At 44.8% G+C, this 12,633-nt stretch overlaps 1 long non-coding RNA gene across 1 annotated transcript in view; it reads left to right on the top strand.

Moving 5' to 3' along the window:
• Positions 1–11,997, top strand: part of LOC132209576 (uncharacterized) — a 140,099-nt gene extending 128,102 nt beyond the window's left edge. Inside the window, exon 4 of the long non-coding RNA XR_009445723.1 lies at positions 11,889–11,997. This is a non-coding gene — a long non-coding RNA (uncharacterized LOC132209576). The remainder of the gene's footprint in view (positions 1–11,888) is intronic.
• The last annotated feature ends 636 nt before the right edge of the window (positions 11,998–12,633 follow it).

The raw sequence follows: 12,633 nt of genomic DNA, 5'->3' as shown, positions 1-12,633 counted from the left end.
TCCCGGAAGCGACGGCTTACCGGTCGAGCTGTATTCCGCTCTGTGGGGCCTGGTCGGCCAGGACCTGCTGGAGGTGTACGATAGTGCGCTTCGGGCAGGGGAAATGTGCAAGTCCATGAGGAAGGGCATCATCACCCTCATTTACAAGAGGAAGGGGGAGAGGGAGGAAATTAAGAATTGGCGTCCCATTTCACTTTTGAACGTGGACTACAAAATCCTGGCCAAGGTCAGTGCCAACCGGGTCAGGTCTGTCTTGGAGTCAGTGATTCACCCTGACCAAACCTGTGCTGTGCCGGGCAGGAAGATCGCTGAGAGCCTCGCGCTCATCAGGGATACGATCGCCTACGTACAGGACAGGTGGGTGGACACCTGCCTCGTCAGCCTGTACCAGGAGAAGGCCTTCGACAGGGTCTCTCATGCTTACATGAGGGACGTCCTCTCCAAATTGGGGTTCGGGGAGGGCATCCGCAATTGGATCCGGCTGCTCTACGCTAACATCGTTAGCGCAGTCTCGATCAACGGGTGGGAATCAGACAGTTTTCCTGTTAGATCTGGAGTCAGGCAGGGCTGCCCGCTCCCTCCTGCCTTGTTCGTGTGCTGTGTGGAGCCCTTCGCCGCCTCCATCAGGAAGGAGGTGAGCCTGAAGGGCGTGACCATCCCAGGCAGCGGAGGCCTTCAGGTCAAGACCTCCCTGTACATGGACGATGTCGCCGTCTTCTGCACCGATCGTCGGTCGGTGAGTAGGCTGTTGGACATCTGCGGCCAGTTTGAACTGGCCTCGGGTGCCAAAGTCAATAGGGGTAAGAGCGAGGCCATGTTCTTCGGGAACTGGGACGACCGCTCCTTCATCCCCTTCACTGTCAGGACAGACTACCTGAAGGTGCTGGGTGTTTGGTTTGGTGGAGCTGGGGCATGCACTAAGACTTGGGAGGAGCGTATCGCCAAATTTAAGCAGAAGCTGGGCAGGTGGACGCTCCGGTCCCTCTCCATCGCGGGTAAGAACCTGGTTGTCAGGTGCGAGGGGCTTTCGGTACTGTTGTATGTGGCGCAGGCCTGGCCTATTACCTGGACCTGCGCTGCTGCGGTCACCCGGGCCATCTTCCACTTCATTTGGGGGTCGAGGATGGACCGGGTCCGCAGAGACACCATATACAAAGACCTGGGAAATGGGGGAAAGGGCGTACCGAACGCCACCCTCGCCCTGACGGCTACCTTTGTGTGTGGCTGCATCAAGCTGTGCGTAGATCCTCAGTACGCAAACACCAAGTGTCACTACTTACTGAGGTTCTACCTGTCCCCGGTGTTGCGAAGGATGGGCCTGGCCTCCCTGCCGTGGAACGCTCCGAGTAGTTGGACCGTCCCGTACCATCTGTCCTTCGTGGAGAAATTTTTGAAAGGAAACACCTTTGACCACAAGGCCGTCAGGCAGTGGTTAGCACGTAGTATCCTCAAGACCCTTCGGGAAAAGGAGAGGGTGGATCCCGTCGTGTGGTTCCCCATGCAGACTGCCAAAGTCGTTTGGCAGAATGCCTCATCGCCAGAACTTTCAAACAAGCACAAGGACATTGCTTGGCTGGCGGTGAGAGGGGCTCTGCCAGTGAGATCCTTTATGCATGCCCGGAATCTCTGCGCCACCGCACGCTGCCCTCGAGGTGGCTGCGGGGTGGACGAGACTGTCGATCACCTCCTTCTGGAGTGCGCTTGTGTGCAGGAGGTCTGGAGGGGGATGCAGTGGTATTTGTCGAGGTTCGTCCCGAGCAGCTCCGTGACGCGGGACTCCGTGCTCTACGGGCTGTTTCTGGGGACGCACACCGAGACCAACATCAACTGCGCCTGGAGGACCATCAATGCGGTGAAAGACGCTCTTTGGTCTGCCCGCAACTTGCTGGTTTGCCAGCTGAAAGAACTGACCCCGACCGAGTGTTGCAGACTGGCGCACTCCAAGGTCCAGGGCTACGTGCTGAGGGACGCGCTAAAGCTTGGGGCAGCCGCCGCCAAGGCGCGGTGGGGAAAGACCACCGTATGAGCCCCCTCATCCAGAAAAGGGAAAAGAATCCTATCTGGTAACTGGGCCCAGCTGGCGCCTTCCCCAACTGGTCAGGGGGCCAACTGGGACTGTGCGGGGTGACGACTGCCGGGGCGGTTCCTTTGCTTTGTTTTTTTTTTCTCTGTTTTGTTTTTTTTCCTTTAGTTGGTGTACGTACCCCCGGGTAACCCGGAGTGGCTTGCATGACTGGGTAGGTGTAGAAACGTTTTAATTTTTGTACATTCTATGAATAAAGTATATTTTTTCAAATAAAAAAAAAGGTGACAAAACGTCTGAAAACTAACCTTCCAGCTCAGCGAGCAAACTCACATCCATATCATACATAGCAGGAGCTGTAAAACCAGCTTTTCTGATGAAAGGTCCAGGCCCGAAGCATCGGCTTTTGTGCTCCTTAGCTGCTGCTTTCCTGATGTGTTCATCCAGCTCCACACTTTGTTACCCCTTTAACACTTTTGCCAGGTTTTGTAGAGACATTCAATCTGGTGTTAGTATGTGAAATATAATTATCATAAGGAAGAAATTGTAGTTGCTCGAAATCTCAAATCAAAAAATGCCCATCAAATCTGACATGATCTGAGGAGAGAGAAACGGAGTTACTGTTTCACATTGATAGCTTCTCTTCAAAAATGGACTTGTCAAAATATTATGACCTGTTCTTTTCTTCTCAAATGATGCCATTTCATTTGTAAAGAATGCCCCAGTTTCATATTACTACAATAACTCAGGTATAGCAATTTGCATTGTTTTGCAGCCAGAAGTTTTATTAACAAAATGTGCTGCCAGGGCATTAAGTATAATGTTTTAAATTCTCCATTCCTTATTGTCTTATTAAATACTATTTCCCATTGCTTACATGCAAAAGGATGTCACTTGTGTGACTTAAGTGGAATGTTCTGGACTTAATTAAGGTGTAAATTTAAATGAACATGACTGCCTGTATATTCAATGTTAGGCACATTCACTGACTCAATTTTCCTGATGATTATATCAGAAAATTGTGGAAAGGAAACTGATCAAATTTTCCTAGAATCTGTCAAGATATCTTTCTCCTGATAGCTGGGAAAAATACCCCTCTTGTCAGTAATTATGGTAAGGCTGGATGGCACTATAACATTGTAATAAATAAAGAGATAGCATGCAATCTCTCTCTGCTTTAGATCATTTCACAAATTGGGTCTTATGAATTCCTCACTGAGCAGAATTTTGGAAAGTATGCTCTAGTCTCATATTACCACAATAACTCACATCATTGGGCATGGACTTGGTGGAAATTAATATTATTGATCTTACCACAGCATGGAACAATTTTCAGAATCCTGCTTGTTCGGTTGATACCAATTAATTGATCCCATCTTGCACACACTGCATTTTACATGTGTAAGATTTGACCTCAGCATAGTCAGCAGATGAATGTAGTTTTCTGATTCTATTAAACCCTTTTTTACCTATGTTTTAAAATATTTCATGCTTTTTTCACCAAAATCCTATTGTCTTTTTTCTCAGATAATTATGTTTTGTGTTTTTGTCTTACAGTTTCACCACTCAATTACTTTCACTGCATGAATTAAACTGTTAGCTCTGCCATCCTTCCGCATATAATCAACTCCATAGAGGACAGAGGAAAACCATTAAGTTAAAAGGGAAAGAGCTTTTATACTAGATTACTGGTGAAAGGAATTAGGAATTGATTTGGGGAATTACAGCATGCCACACAGGGGTTGTCAAGATGGACATGAACCTGGTACATGTGTGTCCAACAGGGGTTGATGGGATGGGTTGCTTGTGTGGATGAAGAGATTCAGCCTGCTTTTCTCTTTAATGTGCTAGTTTTCTTCTCATTTTCAGCCCCAAAGTTACCTCACCACAATGTTAAATGAAGGCAAATATGTAAGATCTTCCTGCTAATGCCTTTCTGAAGCAAGTCCTCAGTTGTGTCTCGTCCTGGCAACACAGAAGCCGGGTTCTTTGCATCCTCTGCCTGAAGCTTTAGAGATTCCTTAAGGAACTTTGGCAATTTAGTGTGCAGGCCCACTGGCATTGGACATTCACCAGCACTCATGAACTAAACCCCCATTTACGGACAGCTGATGCAATACTATCTTGAGCTATATGTTACCATCTGCTATACATTGAAGACAGCCTAAACACCATACAGAATCTGCTTGTCATTAACAAAGGTCGATACTGGAAGTGGAACAGCCTGGCAAGGATGCTCACTTGCTACATGTGACACTCTAGGTGTTGAAACCTGAGTCCATTGGAAACCAGTTTTCCTGCAGTAGTTGTCCCAAATTCTTTTTCTCTGCTGGAGGGAGTGAATAACATATATGGGACCAATACATGACTGAGGCAAATATTTTGACCCTGAACAAGCACAAGAACAATTACCGAGAGTCCAAAAACTGTTGAGAAATCATGCTGCTGCACTTTGCCTGTGTTGTAGATATCAGATGGTAGATCTGGGCCACATTGAACTAAGCTGATTCTAGGTATTGTTTCAGGACCAGAAACTCTACAACTAACATGACCTTTTCAGGCAGCTACAAGAGATAACCTGGTAACAAAGGAGACTGTTAGATTTTGCAAACTCAAAGAACGGCATCTTATTTTTTGTTTGGGGATCCTGCAATCTCTAGGGTTCAGCATCACATTCAATAGCTTTAGAGCCCAATTCCATCCTTCCACAATTTTTATCCATTGACCACACCCTAGTTCTTTCATGACATGGATTCCTCTTAAAATTGCCCATCCATTCTCTCCCACTTTTAATCCTCATTTTCACTTATTCATCCTCTCTTTTGTCCTGGTTTACTATCAATAATCCCCTCATCTGCCTATACCTTTCACATCTCTCTGTATGTGTGTCTCTCTCTCTCTGTCTGGGCTCCATCTCCACATACCCACTCAAATCTCCCCCCACACCCCAATCGCGCTTCACATTTATTTTCCCCTCTGCACCCCAGCAAGCAGCCAGCAAACACCATATCTGACCTCATTAACTTCATTGGCACAGCAGAGGTCCCTGATAACCAGCCTTGAATTTCTGTGAATAGACCTACAGGATGGAGTGTTGCCTTCCTGCCCTGTCTGACTTAGACAGATGGTCACATTTGATGAGTGACCCGACCATTGACTAAAATCTAAAGCTCCGTGACTGTGTTACTGTCAAGCCCCAGAATGGTGGAACCCAATCTACTGGAACCTGACCTACGGGATGACAATGGCCCATTTCCCAGATGGTAATAATATGAACTCCTGATCCTAAACAACCCAATAGGCTGATGGACTATGACCAAACCGCTGGATGATGCTCTGACTTTCTGTTCTAGTAGCCCCTGGCTTGACTGAGGAATAATCTCCTTACACTTGGAACTAGGGCCATTTGGTTGATGCACAATTGTTGTGTTTGCCAGGTAAACTGCTAGGACAGGCTTCAGGTGTGACATTGATGTAGCACAGTGCTGTGCACCCTTGACTGATTGTTGCTGGCAAACATGATACACTGCCTGGCTTTGATTCTGCTGTAAAAGGCAAAGCGAGTCAGAAGTCTCACAAGTTCAGAATGAGACCACAATGTGCAAAGAGGAAGAAAAGGAAGGCGAGGTAAAGATGCTGTGAGCAGCATCCCCCCAACCTCCATAGGTGCAAAGCGTGAACACTCAGACGGTGGGTAAGAGGCCTAACATGCATAGTGGGAGCCTGTACCTTTGGGCAGAGTGGCCTGGCGGTGAGATGCAAGACTCAAGGCAGCTTCAGCTGTGGCAGCACCATGGCACAGGTGGGCCCAGCACTAACAGCATTGTTAAGCCCTGTTCAAGACTCCTGCAGCAGTGACACTGGTAATTCGAACCTTTCTTTTCCTTTTGTTTCTGTTACTTCAATTTGAACTCTTGTTTTTAACTGTAACTACTTTATCCTAAGATGACAAAATTGGCAATTTCTCTGACATCCATGGTCAATTAGTGAGTGGATCAACACCAAAATGCCAGCCTCCTCAGAACACTCCTCTACAGTGGTGAGAGCTAGACAACTTAGTCTAAACAGAAAGCATCAAGCTTAGCAACTCTGAGATCTAGAGTGTGCTAGTCCTATTGATGTGCACTCAATGTTTAAGCTCATTAGTAATCCAACAGGATCTGCACTGGCTCAAACACATTAATAAGATCAGAGATAGTAGGAACTGCCGATGCTGGAGAATCAGAGATAACAAAGTGTGGAGTTGGATGAACACAGTAGGCCAAGCAGCATCAAAGGAGCAGGAAGGCTGACGTTTCGGGCCTAGACTCTTCTTCAGAAATGGGGGAGGGGAAGGGTGTTCTGAAATAAATAGGGAGAGAGGGGGAGGCAGATAGAAGATGGATAGAGGAGAAGATAGGTGGAAAGGAGACAGACAGGTCAAAGAAGTGGGGATGGAGCAGTAAACATAAGTGTAGGTGGGGAGGTATGGAGGGGATACGTCAGTCCAGGGAGGAGGAAAGGTCAAGGGCGCGGGATGAGGTTAGTAGTTAGGAGGTGGGGGTGGGCTTGAAGTGGGAAGAGGGGATAGGTGGGAAGAAGGATAGGTTAGGGAGGCAGGGACGAGCTGGGCTGGTTTTGGGATGTGGTGGAGGGAGGGGAGATTTTGAAGCTTGTGAAGTCTACATTGATACCATTGGGCTGCAGGGTTCCCAACCGGAATACGAGTTGCTGTTCCTGCAACCTTCTGGTGGCATCATTGTGGCACTGCAGGAGGCCCAGGATGAACATGTTGGCTGAGTAATGGGAGGGGGAGTTGAAATGGTTCGCGACTGGGAGGTGCAGTTGTTTAGTGCAAACCGAGAGTGGGTGTTCTACAAAGTGATCCCCAAGACTCTGCTTGGTTTCCCTGTTATGGAGGAGGCTACAACAGGTACAGCAGATGCAGTATACCACATTGGTGGATGTGCAGGTGAACATCCGCTTGATGTGGAAAGTCTTCTTGGGGCCTGGGATGGGGATGAGGGGGGAGGTGCAGGGGCAGGTGTAGTACCTCCTGCGGTTGCAGGGGAAAGCGCCAGGTGTGGTGGGGCTGGAGGGGAGTGTGGAGCGGACATGGGAGTCACAGAGAGAGAGGTCCCTTTGGAAAGCAGGTAAGGTTGGGGAGGGAAAAATGTCTTTGGTGGTGGGGTCGGATTTCAGATGGCGGAAGTATCGGAGGATGATGCATTGGATCTGCAGGCTGGTGGGGTGGTATGTGAGGATGAGGGGGATTCTGTTCTGGTTGTTACTGCCATTGTTATTGAGTTGAGGGAAACCTGGGAGACTCCGTCAAGGGCGTGCTCAACCACTGAAGGTGGGGGGGGGATGTTGCGACCCTTGAAAAATGAAGACATCTGAGACATCCAGGAGTGAAATGCCCCATCCTGGGAGCAGATGATGTGGAGGCAAAAGAATTTGAAATAGTGGATGACATTCACACTGCCTTCCAGCCCCACCACGCCCAGCACTTTTCCCTGCAACAGCAGGAAGTGCTACACCTGCCCCTACACTTGCCCCTCATCCCTACCCCAGGGCCCAAGAAGACTTTCCACATCAAGCAGATGCTCACCTGCACGTCTGCTGACATGGTAAACTACATCCATTGTTCCTGTTATGGCCTCCTCTACATCGGGGAAACCAAACGGAGGCTTGAGGATTGTTTTACAGAACACCTATACTCGGTTCGCAATAAACAACTGCACCTCCCAGCTGCGAATCATTTCAACTCCCCCTCCCATTCCTCAGATGTTTTGCCCATCCTGAGCCTCCTGCAGTGCCACAATGATGCCACCCGAAGTTTGCATGAACAGCAACTCATATTCCACTTGGGAACCCGGCAGCCCAATGGTATCAATGTGGGTTTCACAAGCTTCAAAATCTTCCCTCTCCCCACTGCACCCCAAAACCAGCCCAGCTTGTCCTCGCCTCCCTAACATGTCTTTCCTCCCACCTATCCCCTCCTCCCACCTCAAGCCCCACCCTCATATCCTATGTACTAACCTCATCCCACCCTCTTGACCTGTCCATCCTCCCTGGACTGACCTACCTCCTGCCTAACTCCCCACTTGCACTCATCTTTACTGGCTCCATCCTCGCCTCTTTGACCTGGCTGTCTCCTCTCCACCTATCTTCTCCTTTATCCATCTTCTATCCGCCTCCCCCCTCTCTCTATTTATTTTAGAACCCCCTTCCCCTCCCCCATTTCTGAAGAAGGGTCTAGGCCTGAAACATCAGCCTTCCTGCTCCTCTGATGCTGCTTGGCCTGCTGTGTTCATCTAGTTCTACACCTTGTTTTCTCACATTCATTGGATGTCCATTTTCTATAAGAAAGATTCAGAGAAGGTGAAGGCCATCGTGTCCTGACGTTCCTCTGTCCACAGTCTTGTTCTACAGCAAATTCAACAGAGATTATCATTCTGGAGTGGGACTCCTGAGCCACACTGGAAGATGGCCATGACAGAATTGAAAACCCAAAGCATAAGCAATAATCTTGCGGGATAGAAGACTGCTGCATGAGTGTGGCTTGTGCTGTAGACCAGATACGTCATCAGATCCTCCACCTGAATGTAGACAGTCAAGTTTATCAATGCAACCATCGACTGTACCCTATACATCGTTAGTGTTACTCTGAGAGATGCATAGGATATTCGCTGAAGATTCAGATAAAAATAAGGAAACTACACCATTACTCTCATTTCGAGGGTTAATGTGTGTGATAAATTTAATATTATGAACAGCACAAATATGCATGCAGCGCCTGGCCTCAGTAAAGTCGATTTATCATATTCTGATACTACTGATTGAGAGAATAAACATTTCTGATTGGCTAGTATTCTTTCCAATTGAAGACACAAAAGTGTATTATTAAAAGCAAGGACTATTAATTGAATATCATTCTAAATTTTAATTCAAAGTGCAGCTTCATGGAAATTCTAATTGTCAATGTCAATGACTGAATGAAGTTGCATGATGGTGTATTTTCCATTGTTGAAATACAGTCTGTTAAATTAAATACACTTTTGCTTTCTCAATTAGTGAAATAGGAAGTTTGAAATGTTCAGTTCATAACTGCAGTGAACAATTCAGCCAGTGAACAATAAGATAGTAATTTATTAGATGTCTTTTATACCGATTAACAAGTGGCAGCTCACGATAAATACTATGGAACTAGTCTGTTATTTTAAAAGTTCTTCTGGTGAAATAGAAAGTCTAGAAATGGTATGTGAACACATACAGCATTAAGTAGCTATTACCAGCAATGGTAATTTTGTAGGCCGTCATGTCTGTATTTAGAGGTTTACTTAGTGTTTAAATTTTATGACAATGACTGACTTTGATTTGATTATCAGTAAATAGGGTATGTTTTCTGAGAATAGGCATGTGTGAGCTGCAGATTTTATTGAACCAAGGCTTTCTCCAGCACTCAGCTTTCATTTATGTCAAGACAATCACTGGGATGATAAAAAAAAATCTCCAGGAACACATGTTTTCTCATTCATTATTGCCTAAGTAAATGATACGAATGAGCTATTTCCATCCTAATCATATTGTTGCTCAGCTTTGAAAATGTAACAAGACTTGACACTTTAACTGAAAACAGACAGCTCATGTCAAAAAATTCTGAACTTCCTAAACTTTGTCTGCCCTCTGCATTTGTCAGCAAGTCAGCTTATCATGTCTATTAAAATGATGCAGAAAGCTAAAGCAGAATTTGCCATTGCTCTATTCCCTTAACGCTGTTACATGACATCTTTGTTTTGGCTAATGATTCTTAAGGGCTAAGAAAAGAAAAAAAGTTGATTTGAATTTTCTTTCTGCTTTGAATGCATTTATTTCCAATCTTCTTGTATTAATGAAAGTACAATGTGAAAAAAGGACAGAGAAATTAGAAATGGAAAGCTTATTAAAACATGTTTCAGATTTGCTGCAAGTAGTAGAAAAATCTAAATGAAAAGTGTTATTCTTGAAGACAAAAACAGAAAGTGTCACCAGGAGGAATAATGACTTGAAAACATCTGTGGGACAGATCGATATTGTGATCTGTCCCAATTAATACTTCTTGTAGCCTCAAAGAGATGCATTGTCGATGCCCACTCCATGTTCCCATGAGATTTCCTTCCCAACTTCATGTGCCACTTCCGGCTTGGTTTCAGAAAGAAATAATCAGATTTCCTATTACCCTCTGATTAACATCTAACCTATCAATGTTGTCTTAATATTAGCAGTCATCAACATTCATTAAAAAGGGCAAAGCCATGAAAATGCAGACTTTTCTCCATTTTCATAAGAAAGCGAAGGAGGGCAGTGGTGAGGGGATCACACACTTACCTCACTGAGAATCAGAACCATGAAAACTCACTTCCCTTTGTGTTTCTGCAAAGGAAACAAAAAACTAAAACTGTATTAAATCTGTAACTTACATCACACCCTGCCTTAAAAATATTAAAGGATTTTGCTTCCATCTTGTTTTCAGGAAGAGAACTCTAAAGACTCATGACCGAGAGAATAACATTACCCTCATCAGTTTGAAATGGGTGACCCTTGGTTTTTAAATAGTGACCCTTAATTCTGGATTTTCCCGTAACAGAAAACATCCACCTCACGTCTATCCTGCCAACATGCTTAGATGTCTTCCATGTTTTGACAAAGTCACCTGTTATGGTTCTATACTCTAGCAGACACAAGCTTATCCTGCCTAATCTTTCTTCATAAGACAATATCCTCGTACTGGACATTTGTCGAGTAAATCTCTGAACCACCTCCAATACTTTTATATTCCTCATTAATAAGGTGAGCAATGCCGTGCCCCACATAACTATGGAAAGGTGAGATACCAAGACCAGCCTGACAATATTATTATTGTGACCCAGCAGTGAAGAGTGACTTAGTAACAGAATACTGGCCTCTGTGGAGTTGTTTTAGTGGCAATATTGGCAAAAAAATCAGCCATATGATCTTTTGGTTCAATGGTGACATAACAATAATGATGAAAAGCTTTAGTTCAACCAATGTGGACCCATCTCCAGCGGCCCCTTACAATTAACTGTTTTTTTCATAAAATAGAGCAATAAATTCAAAAATAGCTTGGAGTGGATGATATTCAAGCATACAGTGTCAGTGCGTAATAAACCTACTGTTAAATTATAATATTTGCAGAATTTATACCTGCTGTCCTCCTGATGGGATTTTGCTATCTTTGGCTGTGCAATCAAAGTGAAGCAAAAAACATTGTTCCTGGGTAGAACAAAAATCAGAAAGACCCTGGGTACTCCTGGCAGTCCAAAGATGAAGATTACCAATTGTGGACTACATCCCATCATTACCTAGTAACAGGATGTATAATTAGAGAGATGGATTGCGACAGGAGAGAAGGAGGTTGAAAACTCGGGTTGGTTAGACATAGCTTTTCATTTTAGGGCCTGTGTCCAAATCAATCATGCACTAATGTAATAAAAGTCTCCTCTGTTTACTGGTGAAATGAATCTTCTATGAAGAGAGTTTGGACCGTCTGAACTTAGACCTGAATGGGCATGGGCTTGCAGCAAAAAAATTGCCCCTAATTAGGCATAGATTGGAAATTTCACACAGGGAGCTCATTAAGTAGCTGTTGTCAGAAAAGAGAGAAAAAATATCATACTGTTGCACTGGGAACTGTTCATTTAGAAACGCATTGTTGAAAAGAGCAAAATCCATTTGGCGTGGCAGCTGATTGCACTAAAGCCCACCTGGAGATCTTGGATTATGGATAAAAAATGTCCCCTACTTTCATGCATCCTTCTCTTAGATCAGTGCAAAATTACTTGTAACAACTGAACTAATCTTCCTTTCCTTTATTCATGAACAGGATGAGGGCATCGCTGGCTAGGCAGCATTTGTTGCCCATCCTTAATTGCCCAGAGGGTAGTTGAGAGTCAACCACATTGCTGTGGGTTTGGAGCCACATGTAGGCCAGACAAGGTAAGGATGGCAGTTTCCTTCCCTAAAGGACATTAATGAACAAGGAAGCTTTTATCCTGACAATTGACAATGGACTCATATTTTATTGAATTCAAATTCCACCATCTGTTGTGGCGGGATTCAAACCTAGGTCCCCAGAACATTATCTGAGTCTCTGGATTAGCAGTCCAGTGATGATACCATTAGCCCTTTGCCTCCCCTCCCCTATACTCGTAGGGATAATTTCTGTAGATTTTTCAATAGAAATGGTTTCTCGAGTGTTTGGTCTCACTAAAACTAAGAAAGAATATAAAAGTCATTCAAGGGAAGATGTGAAATGAGAAACAATTATCTATAAATTGTCATTTGATTTGATTTAGATTTGATTTATTTCTGTCACATGTACCTAGGTACAGTGAAAAGTTTTATTTTGTGTACAGTACAGATAGCTCATGTCATACGAAGATCATTGGGTATAGAACAGAGCAAGGATTGCAAAGTTACAGCTGCAAAGAAAGTATACAAAAAAGCAAGATCAACATTGAAATTTGAGAGGGCCATTCAGAAGTCTAATAATAGCAGAGAAGAAGCTGTTCTTGAACCTGTTGGTACATGTGTCTTAGCTTGTAAAATGAATGCAACTTCAGAAAGAA

Source organism: Stegostoma tigrinum, chromosome 4, assembly GCF_030684315.1.
Source record: "Stegostoma tigrinum isolate sSteTig4 chromosome 4, sSteTig4.hap1, whole genome shotgun sequence".
Classification (NCBI taxonomy): Eukaryota; Metazoa; Chordata; class Chondrichthyes; order Orectolobiformes; family Stegostomatidae; genus Stegostoma; species Stegostoma tigrinum.
This window is presented reverse-complemented; position numbering and strand designations above follow the sequence as displayed.